The sequence below is a fragment of the Heptranchias perlo genome, unplaced genomic scaffold (assembly GCF_035084215.1).
Source record: "Heptranchias perlo isolate sHepPer1 unplaced genomic scaffold, sHepPer1.hap1 HAP1_SCAFFOLD_59, whole genome shotgun sequence".
Taxonomy (NCBI): Eukaryota; Metazoa; Chordata; class Chondrichthyes; order Hexanchiformes; family Hexanchidae; genus Heptranchias; species Heptranchias perlo.
Genome location: NW_027139612.1, coordinates 1,423,749 through 1,441,836, shown reverse-complemented (window position 1 = coordinate 1,441,836; position 18,088 = coordinate 1,423,749). Strand labels below are relative to the sequence as shown.

Below are 18,088 nucleotides of genomic sequence, written 5' to 3'. Positions count from 1 at the left end.
GTGTATTGTATTGAAATAATGGGATCATAGTGTGTGCGATCTGTTTTGTATTGTTTTGAATTGAAATTGTGACTTTTACCCTGAACTTTATGTATCCTTAAATTTTATGAAATAAAGTATATTTTGAAAATAAAAAAGCATTGCTGCTCAAAGGCACTCCTTTGATCAGCGAGAGACCTGTCCGAAAGACTGACAGAAGTCTTTTTTTGCCTGAAAGTGATGTCCGGTTTGACGTGTTGTTGCTGAAAGGCACTCCCTGCTGGTGAGCAGAGGCAAATGCTCGAGTAAAACAGCTTCAAGGTTTGAGAAAGGAAAAGCGCCAACATTTTAAGCAGCAAACAGTCTGTAAAGTTAAGAGAGCGGCCTTGAGCTCAATACCGCTTAATCCAAAAGCACGTTCGTTATTTTGAGCCAGAATTAAACCAACGATTTAAGAGTGATTTTGCTTTCAAGTTTTAATCTCTACAAGTTTTCCACACTACCAGCTGAGCTATCGAAGGGAAGCAGCAAAGGTCTCTCTCTTTGGTGATTGTTCACCGTGTGCCTTTTGACACTCCCCGCCTCGTGGAGACGCGTGGGCATGACCGAGACTGACTCGGGACCTGCTCATACCGCAGCGCTGTGAGAGTGTGAGCTCCGACTTACTCGACACACCTTTGGCCAGTCGAGCAATGGGGAACGTGTCTGACCAAAATTCAGAAGATTGTTGGTTCGATTTCCACCTGGATGGAGAGTTTTTGCAAACTGCCGATTAGTTTATGATTTTACACCTTGCAAACTGTCCTACTTGATAGAGCTGCCTGGAGATTTATACATCAAGTGTCTTCTTAGCGCAGTCGGCAACGCGTCAGTCTCATAATCTGAAGGTCTTGAGTTCAATCCTCAGAGAAGGCATCATTAAGCTTTTATTTTCCATCTTTGCTCAAGACCAAAATCAATATTTTTTTCGTCCTGCAGCACACCAAAAGATTTGCTGCCCCTTGACCTCTCTGTACCGTAGCACGCAGTGAAGCTTAAGAAGTACATGGACCATGGGCTCGCTGAAAACTGACGCCACTTTTGTTTCTGGACAATTGACCCAAGTCAAAAGGTGAGTGGAGAATGCAAGAATCTATCTTGCTATCTCTCACCTGCTCAGCGAGCATTCGACTTGAATCATAGAAAGATTACAGCACGGAAGGAGGCCATTCGGCCCATCGAGACCACACCAGCTCTATGCAAGAGCAATCCAGCTAGTCCCACTCCCCCGCCCCATCGTTTTTCCTCATGTCATCTTTGGTGCTTTTGCCAATCACCCTAAATCTATGTCCTCTGGTCCTTCACCCTTCTGCAAATGGGAACGATTTCTCTCTATATACTCTGTTTAAACCCTTCATGGTTTTGAAAATCTCTCTCAAATCTCCAGCTTCTCCAGTCTATCCACGTAACTAAAGTCCCTCATCGCTGGAATCATTCTAGTAAATCTCTTCTGCACCCTCTTTAATGCCTTCATATCTTTCCTAAAGTGCGGCGCCCAGAAGTGGACATAATACTCCAGTTGTGTCTGAACCAGTGTTTTCTAAAGGTTCATCATGACTTCCATACTTTAGTACTCTCTGCCTCTATTTATAAAGCCCAGGATCCCGTATGCTTTTTTAACCGCTTTCTCAACCTGCCCTGCCACTTTCAATGATATGTGCACATATACCCCCAGATCTCTCTGTTCCTGTATCACTGTTAGAATTGTGCCCTCCGGTTTATTTTGCATCTCCTCGTTCTTCCTACCGAAATGCATGAATTCGCATTTTTCTTCGTTAAGTGTCATTTGCCATGTGTCCGCCCATGCAACCAGTCTGTATATATTCTCTTCAACTCTATCACTATCCTCCTCACTGTTCATTACCCTTACAAGTTTGGTGTCATCTGCAAATTTTGAAGTTGTGCCCTGTGCACCCAAGTCCAAGTCATTAATATATATCAAGGAAAGAAGTGGTCACAGCACCGACCCCTGGGGAACATCACTGTCCACCTCCCTCGAGTCCGAAAAAAAACCGTTCAGCACTACTCTGTTTCCTGTCCCTTAGCCGATTCTGTATCCATGTTGCTACTGCTCCCTTTATTCAGTGCCCTTCACAGTAGTTGTTTCGCACTCGCCTCCAAGCAGCTCCACGATCAGCAGAGAAATCTTGCCTTGGGTTGGCCCCCTCCCTGACGATAATCAATACTTTGCTCCAATCGGTAGTATCGAGAATAAGCAAGTGAGCAACAGCAGAACGGGAAGCCACAGTAATCGTGAATGATGCTGAGAAGAGCACGAGCCTGCGGAAGGTAGATGAGATCACAGGAAAGGAACAGCGGCCCCGAGCTTGAGGGAGCAGCGAGAGCCCTGTCTGTCTGATCGAAGACATTTTTGCCTGAAAGCGGTTTGAAGTGTTGTTGCGCAAAGGCACTCCCTGCTGGTGAGCAGAGGCAAATGCTCGATCTGAACAGCCGTGTTCTGACAGACACAGAAAGCTTTCAGGTTTGACAAAGGAAAAGTGCTCTCCTGTGCCTCAGCGCCAACATGTTAAGCCGCAGGCTGCCTGTAAAGTTAAGAGAATGGCCTAGAGCTACTTACTCCAAAAGCAAGTTTATTACTTCGAACCAGCAAACTTTGATCTGTTAATTGTACTATAGTCCTCCGCTCTACAAGCTGAGCGATCGAAAGGAAGCAGCTTCTGTCTCTCTCTTTGGTGATTGTTCACCGTGCACCTTTTGACACTTCCGGACTCGTGGAATCGCGTGGGCATGACCGAGACTTACTCGGAAACTGCTCATTCTCCAGCTTTGTGGAAGTGTGAGTTACTGCATGCTTTTTGAAAACTGGGCCAATGGAGCAATGGATAACGTGTGGAGGTTCAATTCCCGTTTGATTCGAAAGTTTCTGTGAATTTTTTTTATTACAAAACATACATTACTGCATAAAATTTAAGAATACATAGAGTTAAAACTAAATTTCACAATTTCGAAGCAATACAGTACAATACAGACCGTATCTCACGGTATGAACCGTCCAGTTAAAGGGACCTCATACTGTGATCTCACGGTGTGAACCGACCAGTTAAGGGGGCCTCATCCTGTGATCTCATGCTGTGAACCGTCCAGTTAAAGGGGCCTCACCTTGTGATCTCACGGTGTGATCCATCCAGTTAAAGGGGCCTCATCCTGTGATCTCACGGTGTGATCCATCCAGTTAAAGGGGCCTCACCTTGTGATCTCACGGTGTGATCCATCCAGTTAAAGGGGCCTCAAAGATTATCTTTCGTTCCAGAGTCCGCTCCGTGGAGCAGGACGAGAAGTGCTCGCGTTTCTTCTTCCAGAAGCTGCTCAGGGAGACTTCTGTGATCAGCAGCCTGAAGGAGGAAGAGGGCTCGGTGACGTCTTCACAGACCAACATACTGAGTCCACCCCACCTTGTAATTGGCTAATTTACCTCATGCTCATGCATTAATGTCGCATTTTTTTTTGATAAAGATTAGAAAGTTATTTGAAAAATGTGAGTAATGAAGGAGGAGAGACAGAAAGCGATATAGAATCAACAACAGAGCAATAAACAGGTGGAGGGAGAAACAAATATAGAGAGATAGTGAGATAAAGGTCGATAGATAGATAGATAGATAGCTATATCGATAGATAGATAGATAGATGGATAGATAGATAGATGGATAGGTAGATAGATGGATAGATAGGTGGATGGAGAGATTTATAGATAGATAGATAGATAGTTAAACAGATGGATGGATAGATAGATTGATAGGAGATATATCGATAGATAGATAGATAGATAGATAGATAGATAGATAGATAGATAGATAGATAGATAGATAGATGGATAGAGAGGTAGATGGATAGATAGATAGATGGATAGAGATATATATAGATAGAGAGATAGATGGATAGTGAGATAGAGCAATAGATAGATAGATAGATGGATAGAAAGATTGATAGATGGATGGATAGATAGATCGATGGAAAGAAAGATAGATAGATAGATAGATAGATACATTTAAAGCAGTGGAGAGACAACGATACATACGAATCGGTCGAAGGAGATTTATATTGATTTTAATAAGGTGAAAAGAACAATGGATATAGTTGAAAGAGGTAAAGAAACATAAAATTAGTCGAAAGAGAGCATGATCGGCAGATTTATAATTAGAGACAGAGGTGGAGATTGGCAGAAGCAGCGATGGAGAAGTGGAGTAAGTTGGAACATTGGGTGGGGGATCGTCGGGGAGTGGGAGCAGGAATAGTCCGTCTTTTTGTGATAGTTTAATTGAAATATATTGATTCAATTGAAGATCAATTAGCAATGGGCACCTACAAATTGCCCGGTACAAACTCAAATACCCCTCGCCCCAATAAAGCTATGCTGGTAAAGAAACAACTCTATTTAAACCCAAACTGAACTGCAACAAATCAGCAAAGATTACTTGAAAGGCATCTGGTGATGAGCTTGAGACGAAATGTACTGGGGATGTTGTACTGAATTAGGCCGACCATGGAAGGCCCTGCGGTGATATTACGTACCACGTGTTTCTCTGTTCCAATGTTGAGAAAAGACTCGAAATTAATTGAATACAACTGCAGTTCCTGAACGGGACTTCCTCCTGCAGCTTAATATCCTCTTAACAGATTCGCCGCCTGTCAAGGTCAACCTGCTTGTCCTGTTCGGACTTTGACATTTCAGTTAATGATTAATTTTGAGGTACTGTATTCGTTTGAGGTGCTGGATTAGTTTGAGGAACACTATTAGTTTGAGGTGCTGTATTTGTTTGAGGAACACTATTAGTTTGAGGTGCTGTATTTGTTTGAGGAACATTATTAGTTTGAGTTGCTCTATTGTTTGAGGAACACTATTAGTTTGAGGTGCTGTATTTGTTTGAGGAACACTATTAGTTTGAGGTGCTGTATTTGTTTGAGGAACATTATTAGTTTGAGTTGCTCTATTGTTTGAGGAACACTATTAGTTTGAGGTGCTGTATTTGTTTGAGGAACACGATTAGTTTGAGGTGCTGTATTTGTTTGAGGTATTGTATTAATTCGAGATACTGTATTAGCTTGAGGTACTGTATTAGTTTGAGGTACTGTATTTGTTTGAGGTACTGTATTTGTTTGAGGCACTGAGTTAGTTTGAAGTGCTGTGTTAGTTTAAGATGCTGTACTAATTTGAGGTAATATATTAGTTTGGGGTACTGTATTAGCTTGAGGTGTTGTATTAGTTTGAGGTGTTCTATTAGTGTGAGGTGTTGTATTAGTGTGAGGTACTGTATTAGTGTGAGGTGTTGTATCAGTTTGAGGTGTTGTATCAGTTTGAGGTGTTGTATCAGTTTGAGGTGTTGTATCAGTTTGAGGTGTTCTATTAATGTGAGGTACTGTATTAGTGTGAGGTGCTGTATTAGTGTGAGGTGTTGTATTAGTGTGAGGTGTTGTATCAGTTTGAGGTGTTGTATCAGTTTGAGGTGTTGTATCAGTTTGAGGTGTTCTATTAATGTGAGGTACTGTATTAGTGTGAGGTGCTGTATTAGTGTGAGGTGTTGTATTAATGTGAGGTGCTGTATCAGTTTGAGGTGTTGTATCAGTTTGAGGTGTTGTATCAGTTTGAGGTGTTGTATCAGTTTGAGGTGTTCTATTAATGTGAGGTACTGTATTAGTGTGAGGTGCTGTATTAGTGTGAGGTGTTGTATTAGTGTGAGGTGTTGTATTAGTGTGAGGTGCTGTATTAGTGTGAGGTGCTGTATCAGTTTGAGGTGTTGTATCAGTTTGAGGTGTTGTATCAGTTTGAGGTGTTCTATTAATGTGAGGTACTGTATTAGTGTGAGGTGCTGTATTAGTGTGAGGTGCTGTATTAGTGTGAGGTGTTGTATTAGTGTGAGGTGCTGTATCAGTTTGAGGTGCTGTATCAGTTTGAGGTGTTCTATTAATGTGAGGTGTTGTATTAGTGTGAGGTGCTGTATTAATTCGAGGTGTTGTTGTAGTTTGTGGTGTTATATTATTTTCAGAATCTGTGTCAGTTTGAGGTGCTGTGTTAGATTAAGGTGTTGTATTCGTTTGAGGTACTGTATTAGTTTGAGATACTGTATTAGTTTGAGGCACTTTATTAGTTTGAGATACTGTATTAGATTGAGATGCTGTATTAGTTTGAGGTATTCTATTAGTTTCAGGTTCTGTATCGGTTTGAGGTACTGTATTAGTGTGAGGTATTTATTAGTTTGAGATGATGTATTAGTTTGAGGTATTATATTAGTTTCAGATTCTTTATCGTTTGAGGTACTTTATTAGTTTGAGCCACTGAATTAGATTAAGATGCTGTATTAGTTTGAGGTATTATATTAGTTTCAGGTTCTGTATCGGTTTGTATTACTTTAAGGTGTTGTATTTGTTTGAGGTACTGTATTAGTATGAGATGATGTATTAGCTTGAGATATTATATTAGTTTCAGAATCTCTATACGTTTGAGGTACTGTATTAGTTTGAGGTACTGTATTAGTTTGAGGTACTGTATTAGTTTGAGAAACTTGATCAATTTGAGGTGTTATATTAGTTTGGGGTATCTGTATTGTAAGGAAAGAGTTAATCTTTATATTGAAGTAATACAAACCTTTAGCTTTTGCCTCTTAAGTAAGGAAGTATAAATCTCTGTTGGGAGAATGAAACTACAATCATAAGACAGATTTGCTTCATTTTATATGCATGCATATGTTTAATATAGAGACGAGTAGATTCTGAAGTCCAGAAACTCTTGGACTGCAGCTGATATCATAATACTCGTAAGTTTAATTATCCTTTTGATACAAACAATTCTCTGACAATCATAACAAGGCCTTTAAATTATTCAGAGCTGGTGTGTATGTGTTTCAGACAGCATTGTGTGCTATTCGTCTTAGCAGCTTCACAGGGAAGCAGGAGAGGTGTGACATCTGTACGATTGCTCCGTATAATTCCATACTGACGCAGCGGGAAAGGGCTGTACTGGTGAGAGATAAACCCCATTCTGCAGAACACGTGGCTGTGTGGAAGGAGCCTGTTTGCAACATAAGGCGACATATAGTGGAGGATTGTAGTTAGGTGATGAGGGAAGTGATACTCTGATAACATAGAAAATGCTGGAAACCCTCAGCAGGTCAGGCAGAATCTGTGGAGAGAGAAACCGAGTTAATGTTTCAGCTCAATGACCTTTCATCAGAACCAAGTTGGGCAGTTGTGTTAGGTAATGGTATGAAACATCGGAATTGTTTCACTCATGTGAGGTGATTTGGGTACTTTTCTGTCTTTGGACGTTCAAGATCAAAAGTAAAATAAGGGCTCGTCCGGGATCTCTCACATATTTGGACAAACAACCCCGAAGCGAGAATCATAACCCTGGACCAACATGCCCATTGGCAAAAGCCAATGCACTCAAAAGCCATCGTAAAACCCCTTTTGGTGGCTATCCTTGATAAGAAATTATGAGGACAGGTTGCATAGACTGGACTTGCATTCCCTTGAGTATAGAATATTAAGGGGTGATCTAATTGAGGTGTTTAAGATGATTAAAGGATTTGACAGGGCAGATAGAGACTATTTTCTCTGGTGGGGAAAGTCCAGAACAAGGGGGTGTAACCTTAAAATTAGAGCTCGGCTGTTCAGGAGTGATGTCAGGAAACATTTCTTCACACAAAGGGGAGTGGAAATCTGGAACACTCACCCCCAAAAAGCTGTTGAGGCCGGGGGTCAATTGAACATTGCAAAACTGAGATTGATTGATTTTGGGGCTAATTCGGGAGTTAAATGACTTTGACATTTTTCCCTGTGACTTGTATAGTTTCGATCGATGAAATATTCGTGAAAAGAGTCAGTGTGAAGAGACTCGGCAGTTCATGTTTCCCCGAGACACTTCCTTCAGACCTGAGACCGACAAGTTTGTCCTTTCCGTAGTGTAGCGGTTATCATGTTCACCAGTTACACGCAGAAAGTCACCGATTTGACCTCGGAGGGAAACATTTTGTTGGGACTTGCTCCCCATAAACCTCCAGGGTCGAGTTTGTTCATGCGTGAAAGGGGCGACAAACCTTTTTAAATTTAACAGCGGCTGCACCGGATTCCTTGTATAATAAGCACTAAACATTTTTAAGCAGACTCCTAAAATACAGTATGTAAAATGGGAAGGGATAAAAGTTCATGACATGCAAAGCTCAAAGATTTATTGACGTTTTAATTGTCACTTGGCAAACAAGTTAACATTTCCTTCAGTGTGCAACAGAACGTATTAATGGCGATTAAAAAAAATATTAAATGTCTCACAGACTTGAATTATTTTTGTGCAATGAACTATTCCCAACCACAAGGGAACACTGCATCAAACATATATATTTAAGGATATAATAAGTTTTTATACATATATAATCTATGCCATCAGTAGACCCCGTGGAGAAACGGCAGCGCGTCTGACTCCAGTTTCTGAAGGCTGCGTATTGAAATCATGTCGAAATCACTATTTATCTTACCATTCATATCAGCCTGGATAATTTCGGAATCACTGCTTTTTAATAATAAACGGAACTTTGGTCACTCGTTCATTGTTCATTGCTCCCTGTCATTGATAATTGAAATGAAATGTTAATCTGGCAAAACCGGAGAACAAAATATTAAACAAGCGAAACAAATACTCAGCAAAATTATTTGCAATGTTTTGGGGAAGTGCAGCTGAAAAGCAGAAGATCTGAATGGAATTATCAATGATTGAGCGGAATACATTGCTCGACTTGTTACTCGATTGCCTTCGACACCATGGAATTCAGGAGAACCTGTTTCATGGTTTGCACTGAACCCTTGGAGCGGAGCCAAAAGCCGGCTCGCTGCAACAACAGACAAGGAAGTAACAGTTTCCTCAGGCTTGGCTAGCTCAGTCGGGAGAGGCATTCCCCTCGGGATCGTGGGTGCGAGTTGCATCTTTTACGCTGCACTCATGAGCGGACCCCAGCGCTCCATTTTCGCTGAAATGGAGAATTTCTCCGCCATCTTTTTCTTGATATCACAATTGCTGGCGTGCGAGGGAAAAGGGCCCTCCGCTTCACTGTGAGTGCAAGAGACAAGTCTGTCGGTGCCGCGTGGCGTCCAATGAATGTCAAAACTTTGAAAGAAGAGTTAGCGATTCAGGTACACAAACCTCGCTGGTGGGCAAGAGATTTTTTTTTTGCCAGAGGTTCCAGCCTTGCCTTCATCTCTTGCCCTTTGCGAGGCACTTGTTCCGGTTTAAATTTACAAACTGGGTGAGTTGGTGATCGTGGGGACTGCAGGAGACTCAGCGGCCCCGGGTGAGACACAGAAAAATCCGCCCAAGCCCTGTCCCAATGTACGTATGTGGAAGTAAAGACGGGAGGGAACGGTGTGACGCTCCAGTCAAACCGCCTGTCGGGGAACGCCTTGATTTTAAAATTCTCATCCTTGCTTTCAAATCCCACCAGAACCTCGCTACCCCACCCTATCATGTGGCTACAAGAGCAGGTCAGAGGCTGGGTATTCTGCGGCGAGTGACTCACCTCCTGACTCCCCAAAGCCTTTCCACCATTTACAACGCACAAGTCAGGAGTGTGATGGAATACTCTCCACTTGCCTGGATGAGTGCAGCTCCAACAACACTCAAGAAGCTCGACACAATCCAGGACAAAGCAGCCCGCTTGATTGGCACCCCATCCACCACCCTAAACAGTCACTCCCTTCACCACTGGCACAATGTGGTTGCAGTGTGCACCATCCACAGGATGCACTGCAGCTGCAGCAACTCGCCAAGGCTTCTTCGACAGCACCTCCCAAATCCGCGACCTCTACCACCTAGAAGGACAAGGGCAGCAGGTACATGGGAACAACACCACCTCCACGTTCCACTCCAAGTCACACACCATCCAGACTTGGAAATATATTGCCGTTCCTTCATCGTCGCTGGGTCAAAATCCTGGAACTCCCTTCCTAACGGCACTGTTCACCACACGGACTGCAGCGTTTCAAGAAGGCGGCTCACCGCCATCTTCTCAAGGGCAATTAGGGATGGGTAATAAATGCCGTCCTCGCCAGCGACGCCCACATCCCATGAACGAATAAAAAAAATCTCTGTGCTCCTCCAATTCTTGCCTCTTGCGCATCCCCGATTTTAATCGCTCCACCATTTGCGGCTGTGTCTTCAGCTGCCTAGGCCCTAAGCTCTGGAATTCCATCCTTAAACCTCTCCGCCTCTCTCTCCTTTAACACATACCTTAAAACCTAACTCTTCGACTAAGCTTTTGGTCACCTGTCCCAATATCTCCTTATGTGGCTTAGTGTCAAGTTTTGTTCAAAAACTCTTCCTGTGAAGCACTTTGTGAGGTTTTACTGCATTAAAGGTGCTATATAAATGCAGGTTGTGTCCTCTGGTTATCGACCCTCCTGCGAATGGAAACAGCTTCTCCCAATCCATTCTATCAAAATCCCCTCATAATTTTGAACACCTCTATTAAATCTCCCCTTAACCTTTTTTTTTGCTCGAAGGAGAACAATCCCAGCTTCTCCAGTCTCTCCACATAACCCATCCCTGGACACGATGGAAGGCGGAGGGCTGCAACCAGGTTTGCAAATTATTGCCAATCGGGAGCTGGACAAATCGAAAGGAACCGAAATGACAAAGAGCTTTGTGTATCTGTAGATACGCTTTGGGAAACGGAATTGGAGACGAATAAAGGACTGAGCAGACAGGCGGCCAAGACGCAGTTGAGTCGGCATGTCCCCCTGGAACAGTTACTCTGATGTTGTGGGTGAAATTAAGAGGTCGGAGCCATTTAAAGCGCTCCCAGTTACTGCAGATCAGGCATCAAAACCTGATAACAGCGTCAGGACGCTCAGAATACTTTTTCTTCATTCGTTCATGGGTTGTGGGCGTCACTGGCGAGGCCGGCATTTATTGCCCATCCCTGATTGCCCTTGAGAAGGTGGTGGTGAGCCGCCTACTCGAATCGCTGGAGTCCGTGTGGTGAAGGTTCTCCCATAGTCCGACTCAATAACAGACAAAGCACCGGTGGGCGCGCCGGTTGCAGGAGAGCTGGTTGGCGGTGATATCGATGCTGTGAGTGAGACCAGACCGTTTCCATGTTTCCATAAACAATGTCCCATCATTTATTTCTGGAAAAGTAAGACTGATAGTGGACAATTGCATTTCTGTGCCTGCAACATGTAACTTTGGCTCGGTGACACGCTGCTTTAGTGTATCTTGCAAGAAAAAGCACCGGGCGGTTTCTGTGGCGCAATCGGTTAGCGCGTTCGGCTGTTAACCGAAAGGTTGGTGGTTCGAGCCCACCCAGGGACGAAAATTGCGCTTTTTTTCTTCCCACTTTCGGATTCATTGTCTCATTCTGATCGACCTGAAGCCGGTGCCAGGTTTTAATTCCTGATCTGCAGTAACTGGGAGCACTTTAAATGGCTCCGATCTCTTCATCTCATTGCACGTTTTCTAATGTGTGATTTGGCTGCAAGAAAACACTCTGTGAACAATGTCATCTGAGCATGCCTGATTCGCCATAATTTACACTGCCATCGGATATCAGGCACATGAAAAAAACAGTGAAATGTTTGTGTGGGCGCGATGCTCTGGGATTCCCCGCCTGACCATCGTCACCGATCCTTCTCTGCAGCCTTCCGAAATACAGCGCAGGAAATGTATCTCTGTGAAATGAGCTCCTGGACAGTAATACGGAAATTAGTTTGGCTGAGGGGTTATATCCCTAACACGGAGTTTGCAGTATCAGGTTTCCGTAGTGTAGTGGTTATCACGTTTGCCTTACACGCGAAAAGTCCCCGGTTCGAAACCAGGCGGAAACATTTTAAAACCTTGTCCCCATTAAAAATTAGTAAATATTTAACGATTCACATTGCTGAATAATATGAACAAAGTCCATATCTCCCATCCCTGTTAATGCAGTCCGCTGAGAGCAGGCGATGAAAGCCAGCGTGATCGTGGGGGTGAAGGCTGCTTCCAATACTGTCTCATTCCCGGTGGGATCTGGCGGAGATTTGATAAGCCCCATCGATTCAACCAAGGTGGGAGAAATGAAACGGTGTTTGAGAAACATTCATATAAATGATAACATCCAGGATCCTGTCTTCAGAGCGCGTGGTGCAAAGGTCTGACTCCAGATCAAAAGGCTGCGTGTTCACATCACATCGGGGTCAGTGTTTCTTTCACCGCTCACATGAGACTGGATAATTCCCGAATGAAGGTTTTAATTGCTTTTTCACAAAAAAACCCAGAAGTTTGGTCTAAACCCTGACTCAGTACCGACCCAATGGCAGGGAGGGGAGCGCCTGATACTCTCATTTATTTCATGCAACAAACTGACACGAACACTGGTATTGATTCAAAATTGACCTGCAGATGGACACACATATAAAAAAGACAGCCACAGAAACAGACAGCAACGACTTGCATATATTACATATATATATACATATTTATATATATGTATATAGCGCCTTTAACGTGGCCAGACGATTTAAGCTCGGTGAACTTGCTTCAGCTTTCTGAAATGTACTTGTACATCCTTCAGAGGTCACGGGAAATATATTTTTTTCCCTTTCGAAAAAAGACGCGAAAAGCAGAGACATGTTTTGTTTTCAAAACGGCTGGAGAAATGGCGGACGATCATAAATTAGGAGTCGCCTTTGAAACATTTAAAGGCGACTACCTAAAAATCACTTAGTGCAAATTTCAAATCACGGTTACTATTTATTTAGGTCTGAAATAAATATCAATAAACATGTCAGTCAGCGCCCGCGGTGAGACGGTGATGAACTTGTTTGTTGTGAAGTTCACCGCTGGGCTAAAGTTGACGCCGTTTAAAGGACGTGAACCCACTCAATGTAAAGGATGAGCTCATAACCAACAGGTCCCGTCATCGTCAAACACCTCCTTTCTTGTTTAATAGAGGGAGCAGAGGCGTGTACATCATCAGACACCAGCAACTTTAAGAAATGGAACAGATAAAGGCACAGATGCAAGTTCCAAATCTTTTCAATGCAAAGTTATTTCACTTTACTTAAAGTGCCGTGAGGCTGAAAACGGGTCCCAGATGATTTGCGTTCACTCGTGACTTGCTTTCCAGTGTTGGTCCGTCAGGTTTGCAATTCAATTTGTGTTGGATATTGAAGATATTTCAGGATGATTGCACAACATACCATGTGTAAAGAAACATCTTGATAACTTCATTGACGCTGCAGAGGCCCCAGCACCCCTTTCAATATTGTTTTTTTAACTCACAGTTTTCAAAAGGGAATTGGATAAACGCTTGAATGGAAACATTTTCAGGGCTATGGGGAAACAGCAGGCGAGTGGGACTAACTGGACAGCTCTTTCAGAGAGCTGGCACAGGCACGATGGGACGAATGCCATTCGAATGGCGCTGTCCTATTCCATGATTCTATTAATAGGTCAATTTCCGCCTTTCACTGAGCCTCTCTAAATGGTGCACAGTAATCGTGTCCCTGTGAAATGAATCTGAACAGTAATACGGAAATTAGCGTGGGTGAGCGGTTTAAAACTCTGGTTAGGCACCTAACAGGAAATTTCCCCTCTCAGTTTGATGAGATTATCAATTATCTCCCCCCCTTTCGATCTTAAATGTTTTTATATTTTTTTGATCTCTTCTTCCACTGTCATGCACTCAATGCTGGTCTCCCTGGTAAATACTGAAGAAAAGTGATTATTTAATATTTCTGCCATTTCGCTGTCATTGCCTGTGAGTTTGTCGTGTGTATCCCTTAGTGACCCTATTCCTATCCTAAACTTTCTTTGGCTGTTGATGTGTCCAGAATACTTTGCTTTTTTTGATATTCCTTTTTGCCTTTCTAATAGTTCTTTAGACTTCTTTCCCAGTCTTTTCACATTCCCCCTCTCCTTTATTGTCCAGTGTGGGCCTTTTTCTTCAGTTTCAATTTTGACCTTATTTCTTTATTCATCCATGGTGTGTCATTTCTGGCTAGTTTGTTCTTACTTTTCAGTGGGATATATTTCTCCTGGACTCCATTGATCACCGTTTTAAATGTTTCCCACTGCTGTTCTATTTCTTTGTCCAGGTCATTAATATGTCAACCATTTCACCGTTCGAAACTTCTCAAGTCACATTTCCATCACAAAGCCAGTTGCTTTTGTGGGAGGAGCAAATCGACTTGGCAGGAAAATCAGCTGCAGCCCAATCCACAAATAAAATATTTCCACGCAACAGTAAAGATAACAAATGTCAGAAGTGGGATTCGAACCCACGCCTCCAGAAGAGACTGCGACCTGAACGCAGCGCCTTAGACCACTCGGCCATCCTGACGACCGATTTCATGTTTCATTCTGCATCATTTCTGCACTGTTGGCCAGTGAAAGCATCATAAAAGTTTAAAATGGCACTCGCCGAAAGTGGGGCTCGAACCCACGATTAAGAGCTTCGTGCTCTGTCCGACTGAGCTTGCCGGGCCTGAGTATTGTTCACCGCCTGATCTGTCGTTGCAGCAAGCAGGAGAAAGACTCCATTTCGAATTATTGCAATCAATTCTGAGGGATCGGATGAACTGTCACTTCGAAAGTCACGGATTAATCAAGGGCAGTCAACATGGATTTGTCAAGGGGAGGTCGTGTCTGACTAACCTGATTGAATTTTTCGAGGAGGTGACAAGAAGGATCAATGAGGGTAGCGCAATTGATGTAGTCTACGTGGATTTTAGCAAGCCTTTTGAAAAGTTCCCACATGGCAGATTGGTCAAAAAAGTAAAGGCCCATGGGATACAAGGGAATGCGGCTTGTTGGATCCAAAATTGGCTCAGTGGCAGGAAGTTAATGGCCGACGGGTGTTTTTGCGGCTGGAAGGCTGTTTCCAGTGGGGTGCCGCAGGGCTCGGTACTTGGTCCTTTGATTTTTGTGGTATCCATGAACGATTTGGACTTAAACGTAGGGGGCATGATGAAGACATTTGCGGGTGACACAAAAATAGGCCGTGTGGTTGATAGCGAGGAGGAAAGCTGTAGACTGTGGGGGTTCAGGCATTTTTCTGATAACAAAGCACTCAATCTATCTCTGAACGAATCTTGAACGAATACGTGTGTTTGACCCGGCACAGGCACGATGGGCCGAATGATCTCCTCTTGTGGACTAACATAATACGATGATATCAAGTGTTATCAGATGGAAAAGCAACACATTCCAAATAAGAGCAGAGAGAGGAAACTAGTCTAACAGCATAACAGCACGGTGAGATATTGTATTTGAGAAGGATGAGGAGGGTTAGTTTTTCATGGTGGTCGTCACATAGGGTATCAATTGTGACTTTGATAAGGACCATTTCATGCTGCGACAGTCTCTGGTACTGTGTGTGAGTGTGGGATTCATTCTGTATCTGTCTGTCTCTGGTACTGTGTGTGAGTGTGGGATTCATTCTGTATCTGTCAGTCTCTGGTACTGTGTGTGAGTGTGGGATTCATTCTGTATCTGTCAGTCTGTGGTACTGTGTGTGAGTGTGGGATTCATTCTGTATCTGTCAGTCTCTGGTACTGTGTGTGAGTGTGGGATTCATTCTGTATCTGTCAGTCTCTGGTACTGTGTGTGAGTGTGGGATTCATTCTGTATCTGTCAGTCTCTGGTACTGTGTGTGAGTGTGGGATTCATTCTGTATCTGTCTGTCTCTGGTACTGTGTGTGAGTGTGGGGTTCATTCTGCATCTGTCAGTCTCTGGTACTGTGTGTGAGTGTGGGATTCATTCTGTATCTGTCAGTCTCTGGTACTGTGTGTGAGTGTGGGATTCATTCTGTATCTGTCAGTCTCTGGTACTGTGTGTGAGTGTGGGATTCATTCTTTATCTGTCAGTCTCTGGTACTGTGTGTGAGTGTGGGATTCATTCTGTATCTGTCAGTCTCTGGTACTGTGTGTGAGTGTGGGATTCATCTGTATCTGTCACTCTCTGATACTGTGTGTGAGTTTGGAATTGATTCTGTATCTTGTCAGCAGTGTGTGTGAGAGTTTGTGATTAATTCCTTATATAAAACTGTGTGTTAGTGTGGGAATCTTTCGGTATCTGTCAGTCTCTGGTACTCCATGTGTGTGTGGGATTCATTCTGTATATACAGTCTCCAGTACTGTATGTGGGAGTTGAATTCATCCTAGATATGCAGTTACTCATACTGCATGTGATTGTGGGATTCATTCTGTATATACAGTCTCCAGTACTGTATGTGGGAGTTGAATTCATCCTAAATATGCAGTTACTCATAATGCATGTTAGTGTGGGATTCATACTGTACCTGTCAGTCTCTGGCACTGTGTGTGAGTGTGGGATTAACTGTGTGTCTGTCAGTCTCTTGTACTGTATGTGAGTTTGGGATTCCTTCTGCATCTGTGAGAGTTGGAGTCATTCTGTGTCTCTGTGTCTCTGGTACTGTCTCTGAATGTGAGATTCATTCTGTATCTGTACGTAATTATTCTGTACAGATTACATTATGGCGTTCAATATTGTAGCTTTAATATCTCGATGTTTAAATAGTTTTACTCATTGTTTAATTGGTAAATATGGACATACTTTAGGATATGATGCTGCAGGTTTTAATCCGACAATTTGTGTGCTTTTTGGAGTACTATTAAATCTGTATCTCTGTGAGTACTGTTGTGGATATTAATGTATCTTTCAAACTGATAAGGTGACATTTTTGAATTGGTATGTAATGTGTAGATCAGTCTGTAGAAATAGAATTGACACCGTATCTTTCAATCTAATATTGTATGAGATTTTTGGACTGGTATGTAATGTGTATCTCAGTCTGCACTAATAGAATTGACAATCTATCTTTAAATCTCATTCTACGAGTACATTCTGAACAAGTATCTAATTTGTTTCTCAGGTTTACTATCTTTCAATATTTCTCAATCTGATACTCGACCTGAGTTTTGGACTTGTGTGCAATTTGTATCATATGATACACTTTTCGAATGGATATTGCATGTATTAAAGTCATGTGTGAGAGTTCTGGGCTAGTATTCAATTTGAATCTCGGGGTACATTATTGGGATTCATTCTGTACCTTTGAATCGGGTACCATGTGTGATTTCTATCTGGTATTTAATTCGTAGCTAATTTTGCTCTATTGTGAGATTGACACAGTGCCTTTCACTCTGAGAGTGTGATTTTGGACTGGGATTTTTGTATCTACCTGTCAGCAGGACTGAGTTAGGGGGAATGGAACAGTGCCAGCCTCACCTACTCTGCTTGACTGTTGGATTGAAAATGTGTCTCTGGAAATTGTGATCAGTGTGGGACTGACTACTTCTGCTGTCTGAGACTGTGGAACTGATGACCTGTCTGTGTCTCTGTGCTCTGTGAGTGATAATATACCGACTGTGTGTGAGAAGGAGCTGGCTGCATTGTTCCTTCTGCCTCGGATGGAGGAAGCATCACATTTATTCTGGATTGTTCCAGGGTTTGCCTGGAGAAAGAAAACTATCTCTTGTTACTCAGGAACACGTGAGGTAGAAAATACAGAAGTGATCAGTTTAATATCTCTGTTAATGATCAGTTTGAATATCCACAAATGAAATCCAGTGATACAAACAGTGTCAGTGTCTGACTCCACTGCAGTACTGCAGCACTCAGCTTCTGCATACCAGGTGTGTTGGGCTGTTTTACAACAATTTAATGACATCCAGACACGGCCCAACCCCTGCACCGATCCATGAATGGGACGACCCGATGGGGCAGGGATCTTTGTACAGGTCAGGTTTCTAATCCCCTCTCCCATGGGACTAACCGTTCAACCGAAACCAAACAGCCGCTGTTTAAAATGTGAGCTTCACACTTCTCAGCTGAAGCCTGCAATAGATGCTCTTTGTATAACTCCCCACATCCTTACTGTCCGGCTCTGTTTCCACTCTTCACTATCCAATCACAATAAATAGGGTGAGGCTGGAAATAAACCAGGGCCATTCATTACTGGTTTGGGGAGAGAAAGCAGCAATGATTTTAATAGCAGGTTCTTCCCATTCTCTCTCCCTTCCCCTGGACACACCCTGTACACACACAGCCCGAGAATGACCTCTCCC

General features: G+C 43.0%; 4 non-coding genes across 4 annotated transcripts; 3 read left to right on the top strand and 1 right to left on the bottom strand.

The window, feature by feature from the left end:
* Positions 1-821: 821 nt before the first annotated feature.
* trnam-cau (transfer RNA methionine (anticodon CAU)) lies at positions 822-894 on the top strand. The gene has a single exon. It is a non-coding gene; the product is annotated as a tRNA-Met (tRNA).
* A 10,364-nt stretch (positions 895-11,258) lies between these two features.
* trnan-guu (transfer RNA asparagine (anticodon GUU)) lies at positions 11,259-11,332 on the top strand. Its single transcript has one exon. It is a non-coding gene; the product is annotated as a tRNA-Asn (tRNA).
* Positions 11,333-11,771: 439 nt separating this feature from the next.
* Positions 11,772-11,844, top strand: trnav-uac (transfer RNA valine (anticodon UAC)). The gene has a single exon. It is a non-coding gene; the product is annotated as a tRNA-Val (tRNA).
* A 2,412-nt stretch (positions 11,845-14,256) lies between these two features.
* On the bottom strand, positions 14,257-14,339 carry trnal-cag (transfer RNA leucine (anticodon CAG)). Its single transcript has one exon. It is a non-coding gene; the product is annotated as a tRNA-Leu (tRNA).
* Positions 14,340-18,088: the final 3,749 nt, after the last annotated feature.